Below are 17037 nucleotides of genomic sequence, written 5' to 3'. Positions count from 1 at the left end.
ATCTGAGAAGAATGAGTCCTAAAAGAGATCTCATCGTTGTCTGTCTGATGTCTCTTTCATGTCTTAATCATTTCTCTTCAATGTCTTACCAAAGCCGTTAATGAGAATGATATTTGAGATATATTTGAGAAAGAAAAGAGAATTTAGATGTGAATCAACAGGTGATTAACCACCTCCTGCAGAACTTGAACAGGAAATTCAACCACTGCAGCAGATCTGTTGGAGCAGGAAAACAGCTAAAACATCCAGAACAGTGACCTTCAAGGACCAGGATGGGAGACCACTGATATACAGTAACAGTAAAAACAATACTAGAAATGTAAATGCTTTACAGTTTATTTGGGCAGCACCATCATCAGTACAGCATTTGAATTGTGGTAGCAGTATTAGACACTTTTTAAAATATTAAATGCATTAAGTACATGAACCGTGGCGTACTCAATGTGGCTGACATGCTGGTCATGAATACTTCCAGATTTTTTTTTTTTTTTTTTTTTTCTAACTTGTCCTGTCCAACAGCTGGGCAGGCAGATGAGAGCTGAGGGCCTCTTGTGTTGGACAGATTTTACTTTAACAAGAGGGGTTATTAATCTTCAGACAAACCAAAGATATGTCTGAATAAACCCCTTTTGTAATTGAGGCCAAACTTTATTAATTTCAATCATGTCTGAAAATCTTTGGTGTTGGACCGGACGGAAAAGGAAAGAGGGGAAGAAGAGAGAGGGATGTTAGAGAGGGGGGGGGGGGGGTAGGGGGTGATAATAGGAGGGGAAGGGGGTAAGACCATGAAGCAGCATAAAGCAACAAGTTTACTGGTTGTTAATCATTATGGTAACGTTCAAATGTAGTACAAAAAGGGCGGAGCCTGTCCACACACACACTCAAATGTTATAAACACATGCTAGCTGCAAAAATGTCCACATGTCGACATGTACACAAAACAGATAGTGTTCACACGCATACTTATGCCTTAAAACCAACTAGTGTGAAATATTTCAGTCATTCAGTCATGCAAACTGTTAGTGCAAAGGTGAGCTAACACCTGTGCTCAGGTGAGTGTTTATGTTCTTCTAAAATGGATGGTGGAACGTGGAAAGAAGGAGGGAGAGTGCCCAGCCATCCCCACCTTCTGAATACTTCCAGATTTTAAACAACAAACACACTGACAGGTACACTGCTGAGGTACAAGGAAAAAACAAGATTATGTAACCACGTAAAAAAGTACCTGATAAAAACATTCTCTGAAACTTGCAGTCTACCAAATCCATTAACCAATTTGAGAACCAAATTAAGATAAAAAATAAGAATAAAAAATAAGAAAAAAGATGGAAGAGAAACCAGTCCGCATACTGTAGATCATAGCAGTGGCCTTAGAACCTGCTCTGCCCTACATTTGCTGACAAAGGCTTTCTTGAGCTTGGCCTCTTCAATTTGTTCCCAACCAGGTAGAGTGGCACATCTCAGGACATAAGCTGTAAGACAAGAACATTAAAATCTGGCATGAGTAAATTGATAACAGACAGCACATAACAAACAAAGATAACACTTCAAGCTAGAAGCAAACTAGTTTTATAAAAGCAGCTGCATAATGCTACCATAAGATTACGTTTCTGTCATCCCTAAAAGCAGCCACACGTCGCTAGAGAGGACATCTGTTTCAGTTAAAAGAATTGAAATGCAGCATACTATGGGCATTAACTATTTAACAAATAAGGTTCAAATCTGTTTCATTTCATTTTTCATGATACAGTCCAGATCAAACATTTAAGAAATGATCAAAATTCACATTTTGCATGGTTGGCTCTTAACAAGGGAAAAATAATACCCATGTCTTAATTGGGACGCTGAGGGCTGATCGTGCCGAACGGCAAACTGTGGAATAAAATATTTCAACGAATATATATTATGGTATGATTAAGAATTTTGTGGTCAATATTTTTTGGATTGTTCAGAATATTTCCATTAGTTTTTTAAAGTAGAGCACTTTGGCTTAGGTCTTTGTTCTGTTTGAGACTGAAGAATTACCACTTAGAGGTACAAAGGTAAAGGTTGGAAAAAAGTCTGTTATACTTAGAAAACTTCATAAAGCCACCCTTTAAATTGTATTTTATTTCTTTTAATATGACACAATCTTGCTATTTAAATCAAATTACCCCAAAATAAAAATTTTCAAAGCTAAATTTTAAGTTGGCCAGGGCTGCTCATTCCTGGTCCTTGGGATCCATCACCCTGCCTGTTTTCTAGATCTCCAAGCCCTGCTAGCTGTTGATCAGCTCAACCAGATGTCTCCACATTCTGACTGAATGAACACACCTGGTCCAGGTAATCAGCAGCAAGCAATTCATGGAGAGTTGGAAAACAGGCAGGCTGGTAGATCTCAAGGACCAGGGATGAGCAGCCCTGAGTTAGATTAATACAAGATTAATTAGAATAATTAACTGCAAGTCATGATTAACTATCACACCCAAAAATCAATCGCATGACAGCACTCATAAATATGTACCTTTGCAGAAACTCCAGGGTTGAAGCCAGCTCAGTTGGATAATGACTGTTAAAGCAGAAGTAGCTTCTGAACATCAGGCACAGTGCTGCAATGTTGTTGTGTACGATGGAGCGGTCCAAACTCAGCATGAACCTCCTTGGGGAAAAGCAAGACTGTCCTAAAGACAGAACAATGGATGAAGTAAACATGTCACTCATGTACAGTGTACAATGACAAAACCTTTAGAATAATTTAACACTTGAAACTTTACTTACCACATACAATCTCCTTGCATCGTCTGCAGCCTTTTAGAGTCTGGAAAAACGTCTTGCTTTCTTCATTTCTGCAACAAGAGTGCAAACCATTTCCTTCCTTAGTCTTGGGCCAGGTCCCTTTCCCCTCTGCACAAATTCCTCAGAAAACTTACTCCATGGAATTTCAAAGCTGTCCTCCCAGTCAATGTATGTACAGTCCTCAGCTTCTGGAAGATGTGGATGATGAACTTTTCTGTGACAATAACAAAAGTGATGATGATTGTGCTGGTGAGGTCTCAACAGATGATGATGCGCTGTTCTCTGGCGTTTGGTCTGCAACAAAAGACAAACAAACAGTATAAGTGTATAAAGTTTACACTGTACTGTCAGTGTGTTACCCATTCATATTCATATCCACTTCCGTGCATTACAAAAACTCATTTGTAATGTTTAAGACTCACATTTCAATTTCCAGAAAGCAAGACGTTTCCGGGCTTGAACAGGTCTCAAAGCTGGCAGCAAGTCAGCCTCTTCTATGAATCGTAGATCCTCATACAACTCCATTTATTCCAATGGACTGCAAATGTTCTTCCAGGATGTCTTTTGTGGCTCTGGTAGGACTTCCATAATGGCAGTGTGGAGGAACATGGGTTCTGATTCACTCATTTTCACGTGTAGAATTTAGATCACCTTGAATCAGAGAGGGGAAAAAAAACGTGTACACACATTTTACAGCACAAAAGATCTGGAAAGGTTTTTAAATATGATTTATATGATTCACTAAAATCCTCGTACATATCAGTGTTGACATGGTTGGCTTAGCTACATCTGTGCTCTCTAAACATCTCCACCACTGACAGAGGGCTGAGAACATGTTTCCCTAATATGCATACTTAAATATTCAGATTATGCTTTCTAGACATGTGAGCAGTTAATGATGACTTTACTTTAAACACATGTCCATGACCAGTTTCAAAAGATGACATGCCAGGCCAAACGTCTCCAAGATGATATTTTAAACAAGATAAAAGGTTTTTACAGCGTAAAAATTGAACATACAGTGAAACTGTACATTTTGAAGTTTGCAATAATGGAAATGGTCTGTGGTGTCGTCACACTGTGAATGGGACGAACCCTGCAGACCCTTAACTGAAGAGCGAAATGTCTCCAGTCACTTAGAACTCACGGCACGCGTTTGGTTGGAAAAATATCGAGGCTCATTCTGTAAACTCTGCACTGCAAATAACTCTTCAATGTCTCTATTTTTTATTTAAAAAAGCACAAGTTAACCTTTTTAAAATGTAATAATTACGTATACAGCCAAAGCCACCGCGAGTAGCCCAGACGTCTGCATTAGTGGCGGAGCTAGCTTAAAACACCTTTAGCATTCAACTGAGTTCAGAGTTGGAGGAAAGAAATCGCAAACTTACCGTGCAAACTTCAAAGATTTTACTTGAATCTTTTCCAGACAAGCAAAAAAATGTTGGAGATTCATCCCACGGATTGTTAAAACGCAGAAAAAATACGACAAACGCTCGTCAAAAGTCTCTCGTCCTCTCCACTTCTCCCGCTTGCAGAGTCCGGCCCGTTGGTGACGTCAACCACAGAGTTTTCCCTCCCACCGTGATCAACCAATCAGAAATCTGTGTCACGTGAGGCTGTGATACAGTTTAAAATTCAAATCGCGTTACTCCAGGCTTCAGTTTGTTCAATATGATGCAGACTAAAATCAAGAAAACAGAAAATATTTTCAGCTTGTAAGGCTGCATGAAGGGGGATTTTTAAAGACAAAGATAAAGTAACTCAAACTGAACCCCATAAATCTGTACCACCCTAAAAAGTTGATTTATTTATTTGATTATTTTTATTTATGCGTTTTATTTGTTTGTTTAAAATGTAAAATCTATTTTTTGTTCACTTTAAGGTGATCCAAATTTTATCCCAAATGTCCTTTATTTAGTTCAGACATCAATGTGTTAAATGTTTAATACCCACCAACATATAAGTGTGCGTATATGCACTTGTGCGTGTATGCATGTGTGCCAGTGCATGCGTGTGTTTGTGTTTAACTAAACCTAGCATCATTAACCCAACATACATTCTTGTTCATTTATGTTTATCTAAGCAGTCAAAAAAAAGTTTTTTAAATCGACACTGCAACGTTGTCTTGAAATTTCATGTTTTTAAAAAGTTTCAAAAATATGTCTTTTGAGGACATGACCGTCTTAATGATTTAACTTTTTTTCTCTTGAAATTGTAATAAAGTTATATAAATATGTAAGCAATAAACAACTTTTTTAAGTTGAACATAAATAAAATAAATAAAAAAATATTATTTTCTCGAGATGAACTGTAATGGTGTCATCATGAGACTCATTTTAGGGCTTGTACTATTCTCATTTTTCTTTTTGCTGAGACAATAAAAAAAGAGGCTAAAACAAGATCTAAATTATTGAGCAACGAGAGACAGAACCATTTATGTCTTTCACTAAGACGTAACTGAAAAAGGGATTTGAAGTAAGCATATCAAATTGAGACATACTTGAGCGCAACATAATATGGCTCATTTTTCTCTTAATTGAGATCTGGAGAAGAGACAGTTGTGAGAGAATTCTGAGATCTCAAACAGTGCTCACTGTGAGACTTATTTCTCAGGAGAAATGTTTGAGAAGAATGAGAAAAGCAGTTTAGTCTCAAACTGTTCTCATTTATGTCTAGGAGACGTAAATGTGACAGAAACGAGATCTCATCTTCAATTTTGCTTTGCTATGGGGGGGAACATCTTTAAGGCATGCCCTAAAAAGGGAAAAAAAATCATTTCCATGTAAATAAGATGTTCGTTCTGCTGTGATGAAAGGATGGCCCCTCTGTGTTGAACACCACATTCAATTCAGGTGTTTGATTCTCACAGTCAACGCCACCTTAAGAGTCTTTAGCTGAAGCTAAAGGATTCATACGTCTGGGATTTGTATTATCTAATCTATTCAGGCTGAATTCAAACAGGGCTTGTAAGGGTGCAGCAGATTGCAATACTGTATTTTCAGGACAGTTTTCGGTGACAGAGGGCGGAAAAACACAAACTTTGGACTTTAGGCTGTTTTAGGCATTGTCCTTTTTTGTTTTTGGTTGCTTTTTGTGACTTGGATGCTTTGAAATAAGGAACGTATGCATCACGTATGATATACATTTGTGAACTACACCGTACCTATAAATGTAGTGTACAGCTGTAAATCCAGACTTATTTGTTTAGTGAAAAACGTACCAAAGCTAACAGCCCTTTAAAGTCATGTCATGACTGCCAGCTGAGCTTCTGTAGTTTGGAGATGTGCTGAAAAATATCAGGCTCTGATGACTGATCTGAGCCTCTAAACCAGACATGTCCAAAGTCCGGCCTGGAGGACAGATCATGTGTCCCTTGTTCAAATTTTCCCCAGCCCCCCGGCTCCTGTCTTAAAATCAATAGCATGTGGCCCCCAGCACTTTCTAAGAACTAGAACTTCTTGATTGCGATTGGCTAAATGACATTGTAAGCCGTTGTAAACGAACTGAATAAGATAACTATTTGTCCTATTTTCTCGTTCATGTGATTTATTTTTGGAAGTTTACATTGATCATTTAAAAAGTGAATAATAAGTAGCATTTCATAGAAACCCAGTTTAAATATTGACAAAGTTTTTTCCAGGTAAAACCTCTGAGCTTTACAATGACAGCAAACACAACAAAAAGTGTGTTAGATTACAAAATAACAACGTTTCTAAGGAATTATAATAAATGTTATGTTGTTACTGGTTTCCACAGAAACTAAAGCGTGTGTCTTGCAAATCTCTAGCATCAGAACCAAGCAAATAATATAAACGGTCTTTGATTGAGAGAACATCTTATTAAAGGATTTATGAAACCACAAACAGCATTTATGAAAATGTTTCAGGATGTTTGCTTTCATGCGGGTCACCTGCGTTCCCCGTACGTTTTTCCTCTGTAGTCTGCTTGTATCAGAAAAGCAGTTGGGACCACAGGCGGGGACCCTCCCTCCCAATTTCTGTCATGGTTTTAGGTTTTTCTGCTTTTGTGTTCAAGTTGTTTTTGGTTCTGTGATGTTTTGAGTTAACTTCCTGTTTTACTTTGTAGTGTTTCCTGGTTTGTTGTAGTTTTGAGTTTTACTTTGGTCCCCATCCTTCCTGATTGTGTTCACCTGTGTCTCGTTTGTCTGCATGTATTTAAGTCTTGTCATTCCTTTCCTCCTGTGCTGGTCCATAGTATGTAAGTCTGCTCTCCCTGTTTCGAGTCTTTCGAGTGTTTAGTGTTTCAAGTTTCTAGCCTGCCGTATGCAGTGGTTTTGGTTTTGTGTCTTTAGTTTTGTTTATTAAAGCCCCCGTTCCCCTGCAACCTCCTGCCTCCTCTCCTTCTCTGCACCTGGGTACTCCCTCATCCGCTCCCCGTGACAATTTCTGAGGCAATCTTATATCTTTGTAGACAAATATTGACAAAAACTCATCAATACTCATGCTCTCAAGCTCTTTTAAGAATTGTTAAAGAAGTGGCTAAAAGAACTACTGTCTTAATATTAATAATAACTGTAACAACCATAAAACTGTTTAAAATACTTTTTTGTAAACTTTCCACTTGTAGTGGCCTACCACTCTGCTCTTCCCATTTACCACCCTACCAAAGACTTCTGCCCCCCATAAAATGTTCCAGCTCTGCAACTGGTTGAGACTAAAGTTTAAAGATCCGCTCCAGTGAAAATGTTATTTTTGCCTTTTTTTTAAAACTGCTCTCATACATAAAGAAAATTAAGATTAAAATTGCATTTCTGAGTATTTCTTTATTCAAATCTATGTGAATCGGGAGCAGACGAAGGAAAAGCATTTAGAAAAAGGCCAGTATCTGTGATGCAGGTGCTTCAGTGAGACGCTCCATTCCGACACATCCGCTTGCAGCCAAATGGATTCATGGACGTCTTGGGTTTCCTCTTCGGAGTTGGCGTCTGGATAGCTCCAACGTTGCTCACCATTTTCGCTAATGTCATCTTGGGGTTACGAGGGACTGTAGGAAAGTGGGAGAGAATGCAAATTAAAGGGATGAATGAAGGCAGGCTTACTCCATCCCAACAGACCAAGGGCCACATCAGCATACTGGTTGTCCTCAAAGGGCCAGATATGACTTATAGATGTGAATAAATGTAATGAAAAATAATGTAACTACTCCTTAGTTTGAAAGAACTCATTTATTTATTTATTCTAACTTTTTAAAGTGACAATTACAGTTGCATAGAAAACATATGTTTGCTTGTTACTCTAGCATAAATCCTTTTACATTTGATTCTGTCAGGTTAGGTTATATTGACAGACTTTAAGTCCTAATGCATAGTTGCCCATAAGTCCAATTCCCTCTAGGTGTGAATAAATACATCCCGATTTTTAGTTTTTATTTTAAGAAATTAAGAACTTTTATGCCCTCACAGGCCACATAAAAGGACATGCATGGTGGGCCACATTTTTGACACGTGTCCTAGAAAAAGGCACGTTTTTGGATTTAGACTAAGAACGGCTAAATCATAATTCAAAGACCACTGGGAATTCTTCAAAAATGGATCAAAAGATGATCAGAGTGAGACTTTAGTGCAAATGTTTGAAACATTTTAGCCCAAATTTCTCCGATAGTTCCTATCTTATCGATTCAAATGAAAAGTTTGATTTATTTACATGTTTTCTTCTTTGTGTGCCCGTCAAATAACATTGAACTCACTTTTACTTTGGAAATGTTTCTACACATTTGAGGTATTTTGTCTGTCAACAAAGCAGAAAAAACAGAACAATGTGACATCAGTGGGACTCTTCTCTGTCTGCTACGGTGAATGTGAAGGAAAAAAACCTCAGACATTTGCATTAGCAGTGGTCTCACTTGAAAATGTAGAAGGTTGTCTTCTCTTAGAAAAAGGAGGTGACATGAGCAGATTGGGGCCAATCAGCTTAATTAAAAGTGTAGCTATTCTCCTGTGTTCGGCTGAGCCGCTTTTACCTCTTAGACGTCCCTTCAGGGTGAAATTAAACATGGTTTAATGTCTTTTAAATCTTCGTGAGCTCTCAAAGCTGAGCCTGAAGCAGCGCTTGGACCAGTATCAGCTTTGACTTAACACTTTTTTTTTCTTTTGTCCTTGTTCTGCTGTGAGGAGCCTCTAGACTGGACTAGACTGCACTAATACCCCCAGAGAAAGAGAGTGCCAAGACACCTTTTGTGTTTGGCAGTAAGCAGCATTCCAGATTAATCAGGATTTGCTGGCCGATTCCCGAAGTTGAAACAAAAGCTTTTTCTCAGCTCTTTCCTAGTCCCTCCAAATTTGCATTTGGGTTATTGAGCGTGTGAAGCCCAACATCAGCAGTGACACACACGGCAAACAATTGCCCTCACGGTTTGGATTGCACATGCACGGGCTGGAGCAGAGTCAGATGGGATGAGATTATCGGCTCTTTCCGCAACACCCTCTCACGTGTTGCAGAGACAGACATCTGCTAATTGAGCTTTGTGACAAGAGGCGAGAATCCAGTCAGAACAAGCAGCAACAAGACTGCAGAGACGAAACCCCAACAGTTTCTGAAGTCTGTAATTACATTGTCTTTATCTTTTCCATAGCAACAGACATCACAGGACTCCATTACTGATTTTTGTATTTATTCTACCAATCTGTCTTGCCCTCTGGGTCTTCTGCTGATATCGTTGCATAAATAAAAACATCTAAATTTGGTCGAATTACATCAGTCCTTCAGAGTCTGTCTGCAGGAAGAGCCGCTCCACAAAACAACTGAATCATTCTCTGCTGCTTTCTCTCCTCCACCGAAACGTCGCATTAGGCCAGACCCGACTGCCGTTGTCTTTTGATTTCAGAAATAACCGAATAAGTGAGCCTGCCGATAACGTCCCTGGCCGCATGGCCCGTCCTCTGTGTTCACTGGGAGCGCGGCGCTCTTTCATGAGCTGCAGAAAACGAGCATTGGGTCTTTCTGCTCAGCCAAATGAACATCTGCAGCCATTGCTGCTCCGCTCCTCGCCACTAACGGCGTTGCACCCGCATCGACTCTGACACCTCTCTTGACTCCAACATAATGAGGAGCTCATTGCATTAGCTTAGAAGGGGCCGTTCGGGGAGCTCCGGAGTGAAATGTGCAAGAAATTTTCATCACAGATCGACGGCAAAAGCAGAAGACGTCAGGCTTTTCAGCTCCATCTGACATTTGTGCATAGAGTTCATCGCAGCAATGATTTTTTCTTTCACAGTGTGAGATTGTCACAGCCTTGAGGCAATTACTGTGACATCTTTATGTTTGCATTTTCAAAGCATCATCTTGTTGTCTTTTTTTTTTTTTGCATTGTTAGCTCTCCTATAAAAGACATGGAAAGGATTCTGTGGGGAGCTTTTACCTTGCTTCTGTTGAGGCACGTTGTATTAATTTTCTGTATGAGTGAGCAGGAATTATGCGGAAAAAATGTGCGTGGTCGGTGACAAATAAAAAACTGAGGTGGTGATGCTGTTTATTTAAAGGCACGGCTGATTGAACGGGTCAGTGAAGGCCCACAAACAAGAAACAAAGGTGCTCTGCTTCAAAGTTTACACATGACGTAACATGCTGATGTTGAAACTTTGTGCACAGCCGAGTATGTAATTGAATCATATGTCACTGAACACGTAAAAGCACCTTAACTGACCAAGGACAGATAAAAAACCAAAAGTCTGCTTTGGTTTTTAATAATGCATAACTTCATGGAATGGAACCGGTTGGGTTTGCAGCTGCAGATGTGGAGAAGTTTCTGCAAAGTGCCTCTTCAAGAAAAACTAAAGCAACTTGTTCCCATAGATGTAGAGGAAGAAAGGCTGCGGCAGCCAAATTTAGCCCCATTTTGTGCCGTAATGCAGAGTGGAGTGCAGCTGATGCCTCGGAGACATTAAAGTGATGACATTTTACTTGTTTATTTACGTTCTGTGCGGCGCTTTTGGGGCCGCTGCAGTTTCAGGCTCTATCTGTTTTACTCCCTGACGCCGTCTCTGCAGGCGCCGTGCGAACTGTTGTCACAGCCCATCTAATGTCGGCTTTGCTGCATCCCAATTGGCAGCATAACAAGCCACTTGTGAGTGCCAGACAACGGAGTCCGATCTGTCCGAGGCCGACGGGCTGCGAGGAGGGGCTTTGTCGAGCCGTTTGTTGTCTGTGTGGAAACAAAAAAACTTTGGGAGGTTTCATCACTGCGAGGGAAGCCGTAGGTCCTGGTTTTTCACCTTATCGTATCTCTAATGTGTCTGCAGAATGAGGGAAAGATGGTGAAATCCGTTGGGAGATCCAATTATGTGAGGGCTTTCTGCAATTCAAACAGCTAGTGGTGCAGTGGCCAGCATGGGGGCCTCTAAGAAGGCAAACTTTCAAATGCTAAAGTTCTCCTGAGCTGCATCAACTCTGCAACTTATAACAGATGCATAAAAAGAGAGAGAGGGGGGGGGGGGTGAAGATACTCAGTGTCTTTGTGAGGTTTCTCCTGCGTTCCTCCAGCAGTCCAAAAATACCCAGACCATCTGACGTAGTGATTTCTGCCTCCGCTTTAGCCCCGTGATGGATTGCTTATCATGTCGCCGTGTGTCCTTCTCTCTTCAAGCATCAGCTGGGATCCGGTTCAGTGGAATGAGGCAGATATTTTTCACAAGAAAGGCAAATGTTTGAAAGCTTTCCGTCTTCTAAAATGATTGGTTGAAACGCTATAAAGCCTTCACCCACTGTTTTCCTGTTTCTCGTTTTTATTCTAGCATCTTCCGCCAGTTTTTTGTCGCTTGACTCCTACAATTTTTCAATGTACAGTTGTGACTTCTGGTCATTCAAATCCTTGAACTTTTCAAGATATTCCAGGATTTTTGCCTCCATTGAAATATATGGGGAATCCTTTGTGCAGAAGCTCGCTGATTCGATACCTGGCATTTTACACAAAAATATTTTTTTCGTTCGCAGTGGCGTAGTGGTTAGCGCTCTTGCCTCACAGCAAGAAGGCCCCTGGTTCAAGTCCCGGCTGGGGGACCGGAACCAAAACACCAACGGGGGACCTTTGTGTGCCGAGTTTGCATGTTCTCCCCGAGCATGCGTGGGTTCTCTCCGGCTTCCTCCGACCGTCCAAAAACATGCTTCATAGTTTCATTGGTTACTCTTAATTGTCCCTAGGTGTGAATGTGAGTGTACATGGGTGTGTGGTTGTGGCCCTGTGACAGACTGGCGACCTGTCCAGGGTGTCCCTGCCTTCGCCCACTAGTAGACGGGATAGGCTCCAGCAGCCCCGTGACCCCGAAAGGGACTAAACAGATTAGAAGATGAATCTTATTTTTTTTATTGTGCTGTTTTCTCTTTATTTATGGTCAACTTTGATCATTATATATTTTTTGCCAAATGTTTCCCTTTAAGTTTAATTTTCATTCAGCGATATTGCATTCAACCCTGCATTTTCACATGTATTTGGGGGGTGTGGTGAGAAAGCAAGGGTTTACGGTTAGGGTGGAGCTGCAGCTTTTCATCACAGTCTGGTCCTTGGAGTAAGAGGTTGCAGGCTTTGCAAGGTGAGAGATGAAGAAGCACAGATATAGTTCAAAGTCGCAGACAGAGGAAGCTGGAGACCAGCTGGCGGTTAATACAGTGGAAAAAAAATGCGTGCCCCCCTCCCCTGTAGTATATCTGTCACACACCGCGGCAGCCTGTGAGCTACAGTGAGATAATACACGTTCAGGCATGTCAACTTCATTGTATGCTGCTTTTGTTGCACAGGCTTTCACTCACAGCGAGACACGAGCCGTAAACCCGGCTGTTTAAACTTAAAAGCCCCTTTTTCTCTTTTCCTTTTTTGTTTTGAACAGAATATTTGTGTTTTATCACTTCCTTCTGAAAAGCGAGTGGAGCCAGTGCAATCGCCTGGGTAACCACTTGGTGGCATTTTCAAAAAATTTAAGTTAAGCCACATTAAGATAAGATAAGATATTCCTGTATTAGTCCCACGATGGGGAAATTTCCTTGTTGCAGCAGCAGTACAGGAACAGAGAGCGATATATAAAGAAGAAGAAAAACTATGGAGTCAATATGCACACATGTATACACAATATACACATACATTTCCAAAAAATTGCACAGGATGACCATATAATCAGTTATTGCACAGGGTAAAAGAAATATGACAGAGCTGATGATGTTGGTTAACGTGGTTCACTGGGAGCAGCTAAGGTTGTACAGTACAGTCTAACGGCAGCAGGTAGAAACGACCTGCGGTGTCGCTCCTTCAGACATTTAGGATGTCTCAGTCTGACGGTGAAGGAGCTGCACAGTGAGGACACAGACTCATACATGGGGTGGGCGTGAGAAGCAACACAAAACACGCTCATGCTTTTCCCCCAAATCTTTTTAGGATCATTTTCTGGAGGATAGTTTTATTTTTGGATGTTGTAGTAGGTTTAGGGGCTAGAAGACGTTTCACCTCTTATCCAAGATGCTTTGTCAATTCTGAAATTAGCCGGTCAAAGAGCTGGTATATATGCGCTCATGGGGGAGGAGTCAGACCTGAAACTGGATGGTATTGTCAACTTGGCCTCCATGGTTCGGGTCGTTAGGAGGCCTTTGTCCTCAGCTGGGGCCTGTCCGAAAAACTAAAAAGGATTTTCAAACAACATAATTTCCCAGTTCATCTCAAACCAGTTAATACTCTCAGACAAAAACTGGTTCATCCAAAGGACAAAATTCCTAGCTACAGAGTAATGTTGTGTTCTCTATCCACTGCAAAGAGAACTGCATTGAACAGTATATAGGAGAAACCAAACAACCTCTACACAAGCGGCTTTACCAACATCGCAGAGCCAACCCAAGTGGACCTGAGTCTGCAGTGCAGCTCCACCTGAAGGCCACAAACCACTCGTTCGAGGACAGTGAAGTCCGAATTCTAGGCAGAGAGAAAGGATGGTTTGAGCGAGGAGTGAAAGAAGACATCTTTGTCAAGAAGGATAAACCTTCTCTTAATAAGAACGGTGGTCTCAGGTTTATTCTTCCAGCTATCTACGGCAGTGTCTTGAAACCTAAACAAACTGAACCAGTTCCACCTGGGTCGTTAATAGCTGAAAGAGATGACCAGTTTAGGGAGGGAGTCACTGGCTCCCCAACCCCCAGCTGAGGACAAAGGACTCTAAACGACCCGAAACCATGGAGGCTAAGTTTACAATACCATCCTGTTTCAGGTCTGACTCCTCCCCCATGGACGTATATATATACCAGCTCTTCGACCAGCTATTTAAAAATTCACAAAGCCTCTTGGATAAGAGGTGAAACGTCTTCTAACTTTAAAACCAAGTCCAGATGACAGCCCCTAAACCTACTACAATGGAACCAACCTGGATGAATGAAAGTCTTCATAGACATTTGGATGTTATTTCATTTTCATATTCGTGGTTAACCCATTACAGACCCACTCCAATAAAAATTGTGTTTAAGGTATTTTTAATTTTCATGTTCTTTTCTGATGATTGAGGACATATATTAAGAAAATTAAGCTCAGAATTGCTGCGCTCTATTCTGATCATCCACCTGCAGACAAATAGATCCTTGAACGTCTTTGTTTTCCTCACCTGAACTGGAATCTGGATCTGAACTGTTCGGCTGGATAGCTCTGATATTGATCGCCATTTCTGTTTCCCCACTTGTGTTAGGTTGGGGGTGTGAGGGGCTGTAAGCTATCAGCAGAGTCTATGAACAGATGGGTGACAGGAAGTGTGGGCGGGCTTACTTTGCCTTGCCCAAAACTCTGAGGCAAATTTCAAATGAACTTCTTCCGCTCTGCAATAACTATGTCCTAGAAAACGGCACTGGTTTTTAGAATTTGGCTAAAAACTGCATCATTATCCTTAAAATACCACTGAGAGAGCTTTAAAAATAGACCAAAAGATTATCGAAGTGGGATTTCAACACCAGGGCTGTCCCTGGAAACAGGAAATGGCGCCCTATGAGCTATTGGAAAACTTTGATTGCTTGTGCAATGAAGGTATTTGGAACTGCTTCTCAGAGCTGAGAAAAGCAGCTTTGTGCCGATGTGCAGCATTTTAAGTGTTGCATATTAGCAAAAAGCTGCTGTTGTCTGCATCAGAATTTGTTCAAAAAAGCTAATAAATGCTAATACGAGCTTCAACACTTGAGCTACAACTCTAGTGTTCACCCTGAAATATCGGCGCTGTTGACAGTGACGGCAAAATAACACGCGCTCTTTGAGCTGCTGTAACTCTTTGACCGTTTGTGCTCTTAACTAAATTCTAACCCAGAGAAAAGTGGTTTTGCGTCGACGTGCAACACTTTACTAACACAAAGCTAGTATAGTGTTGGCAAAGCCACTTCTCTCCACATCCGAACCAGTATGTTTACGTAGATTGTATGGATCCCTCACTACTGAAAGGTGTTGCAGATCAGCACAAAACTGCTTTCTCACTTTCAGAATCCCTTCCATTAATTGATTAAATCTCCTCATTCCTGGTCCTCCATCTACCACCCTGCCTGTTCACCAGCTCTCCCTGTACTGCTTGCTGTTGATTACCTGGACCAGGTGTGTTCGTCCAGTCAGAATGTGGAGACATCGGATTGAGCCAATCAGCAGCTAGCAGTACTTGGAGATCTTGGAAACAATCAGGGGGGCAGATCTCGAGGACCGGGAATGAGCAGCCCAAGCCTAAATGGTCTGAGTTACGGTAATTCAAAGAGCGCCAACAGCTCCACCGTTACAGGGTTGTAATTGTGTTGAAATAGAGGCGTCGCCATTTATTGTCCAACCCTGATGTCTAAAGTGGCGCATGTGGGCGTGTCCAATGACTGATAAACGTTTGGAAAGGTAGGGCTTGATGACGTCGTATCTGTTAAATAAGGCAAACATCCAAAAATCATAAAACATTCATTTCAAATTGGCCTAAAACAAACCAAAGGTCATGTGACCAGACACTCGTGGTCCTGTACTTCCAGAGTGGGTCTTGTCCGGGAAAGGCCCATTCATTGACTTTTTTTTTTTCTTTCTTTTTCCACAATTTTGTCACACACTGCAGACGAGTCTGAGCTGCTTCAGATGCCTCTTTATTCTGTGCTGGACAGAACGTCCACCTTCACAGAGCCCTGAAAGGAGGCTTCAGACCACCCAGGCTGTTTGCCTGGGTGGGTTTTCTCTGAACGTCCGTTTCTCAGCTGTGAGGGCTCTTCTGAAAAACCAAAAACGGCCTTACCTTGTTAGAATCCAGGCAATCCAGATAACGGGAGAAAAAGGTGACATTAGCATCGCGCATTTCAAGTAGACGTTAAAACCAAAGAGAACACAGGGTTTGTGTTGCAAACAGACATGTAGATTCAGGTGATACCGTTTCATGCATGATCTCTGAGCTTTTTCTTCCTGTTTAACTCAACTCAACTCAACTCATCTTTATTTATATAGCACTTTCAGTCAACAGCCGCCGACACAAAGTGCTGAACACAAGAAAAGAAGAAAACAAACACTAAAACATCTTAAAACACAAGATTAAAAATAGAGAGATAAAACAATAAAAACCAGTACAGCAACACAGCAATAACAGAAGTCTCATGTCGTATTAAAAGCCAGAGCAAAAAAAATGGGTTTTCAGGCGTGTTTTAAAAATGGACAGTGATGGAGCTTCTCTTACTGACAGTGGCAGAGAGTTCCAAAGCTTTGGAGCAGCGACAGAGAAAGCTCTGTCCCCTCTGAGCTTCCGTCTGAACCTCGGTACCTCCAGAAGCAGCTGATCAGCTGATCGGAGGCACCGGGCCGGCGAATAGGGAGAGAGAAGTTCAGAGAGGTACAGCGGGGCAAGATCGTGTAAAGATTTAAAAACAAATAAAAGAATCTTAAAGTGAACTCTAAAATTCACAGGCAGCCAGTGGAGCGAAGCTAAAATTGGCATGATGTGGTCTCTCTTACGTCCTCCAACCAGAAGACGGGCAGCTGCATTTTGAACACGTTGGAGACGTGAGAGAGACAACTGGCTGAGTCCAACATACAGAGAATTACAGTAATCCAGCCGGGACGTGATGAACGCCTGGATTACTGTTTCAAATTGTGCAGCTGTTAAAAAAGGTTTTACCTTAGCAAGTTGGCGAAGATGAAAAAAGCTACACTTCACCATTGAGCCTTTCTGCTGATCCAGTTTAAAACCCAGATTAGAAACATTTGTTTTTAAAAAGTTAGTCAAGGGACCCATATCAACTTGGTAAGGTTCACTAAAATCACTTGGTCCAAAATATAAAACTTCTGTTT

General features: G+C 41.2%; 1 protein-coding gene and 1 long non-coding RNA gene across 3 annotated transcripts in view; one reads left to right on the top strand and one right to left on the bottom strand.

Moving 5' to 3' along the window:
* tmem132e (transmembrane protein 132E) overlaps positions 1-17037 on the top strand; it is a 476675-nt gene that overhangs the window by 366163 nt on the left and 93475 nt on the right. The window lies entirely within an intron of this gene.
* On the bottom strand, positions 321-4342 carry LOC111948666 (uncharacterized). The gene is made up of 6 exons (XR_002874639.2): positions 4167-4342; positions 3198-3426; positions 2910-3069; positions 2758-2825; positions 2504-2660; positions 321-1472 (listed from the first exon to the last, which is right to left on the bottom strand). It is a non-coding gene; the product is annotated as an uncharacterized LOC111948666 (long non-coding RNA).

Source organism: Oryzias latipes, chromosome 14 (assembly GCF_053564925.1).
Source record: "Oryzias latipes strain Hd-rR chromosome 14, Olatipes_Hd-rR_3.1".
Lineage (NCBI taxonomy): Eukaryota > Metazoa > Chordata > Actinopteri > Beloniformes > Adrianichthyidae > Oryzias > Oryzias latipes.
The sequence above is the reverse complement of the archived record's forward strand: the minus strand, read 5'-3'. Positions and strand labels throughout refer to the sequence as shown.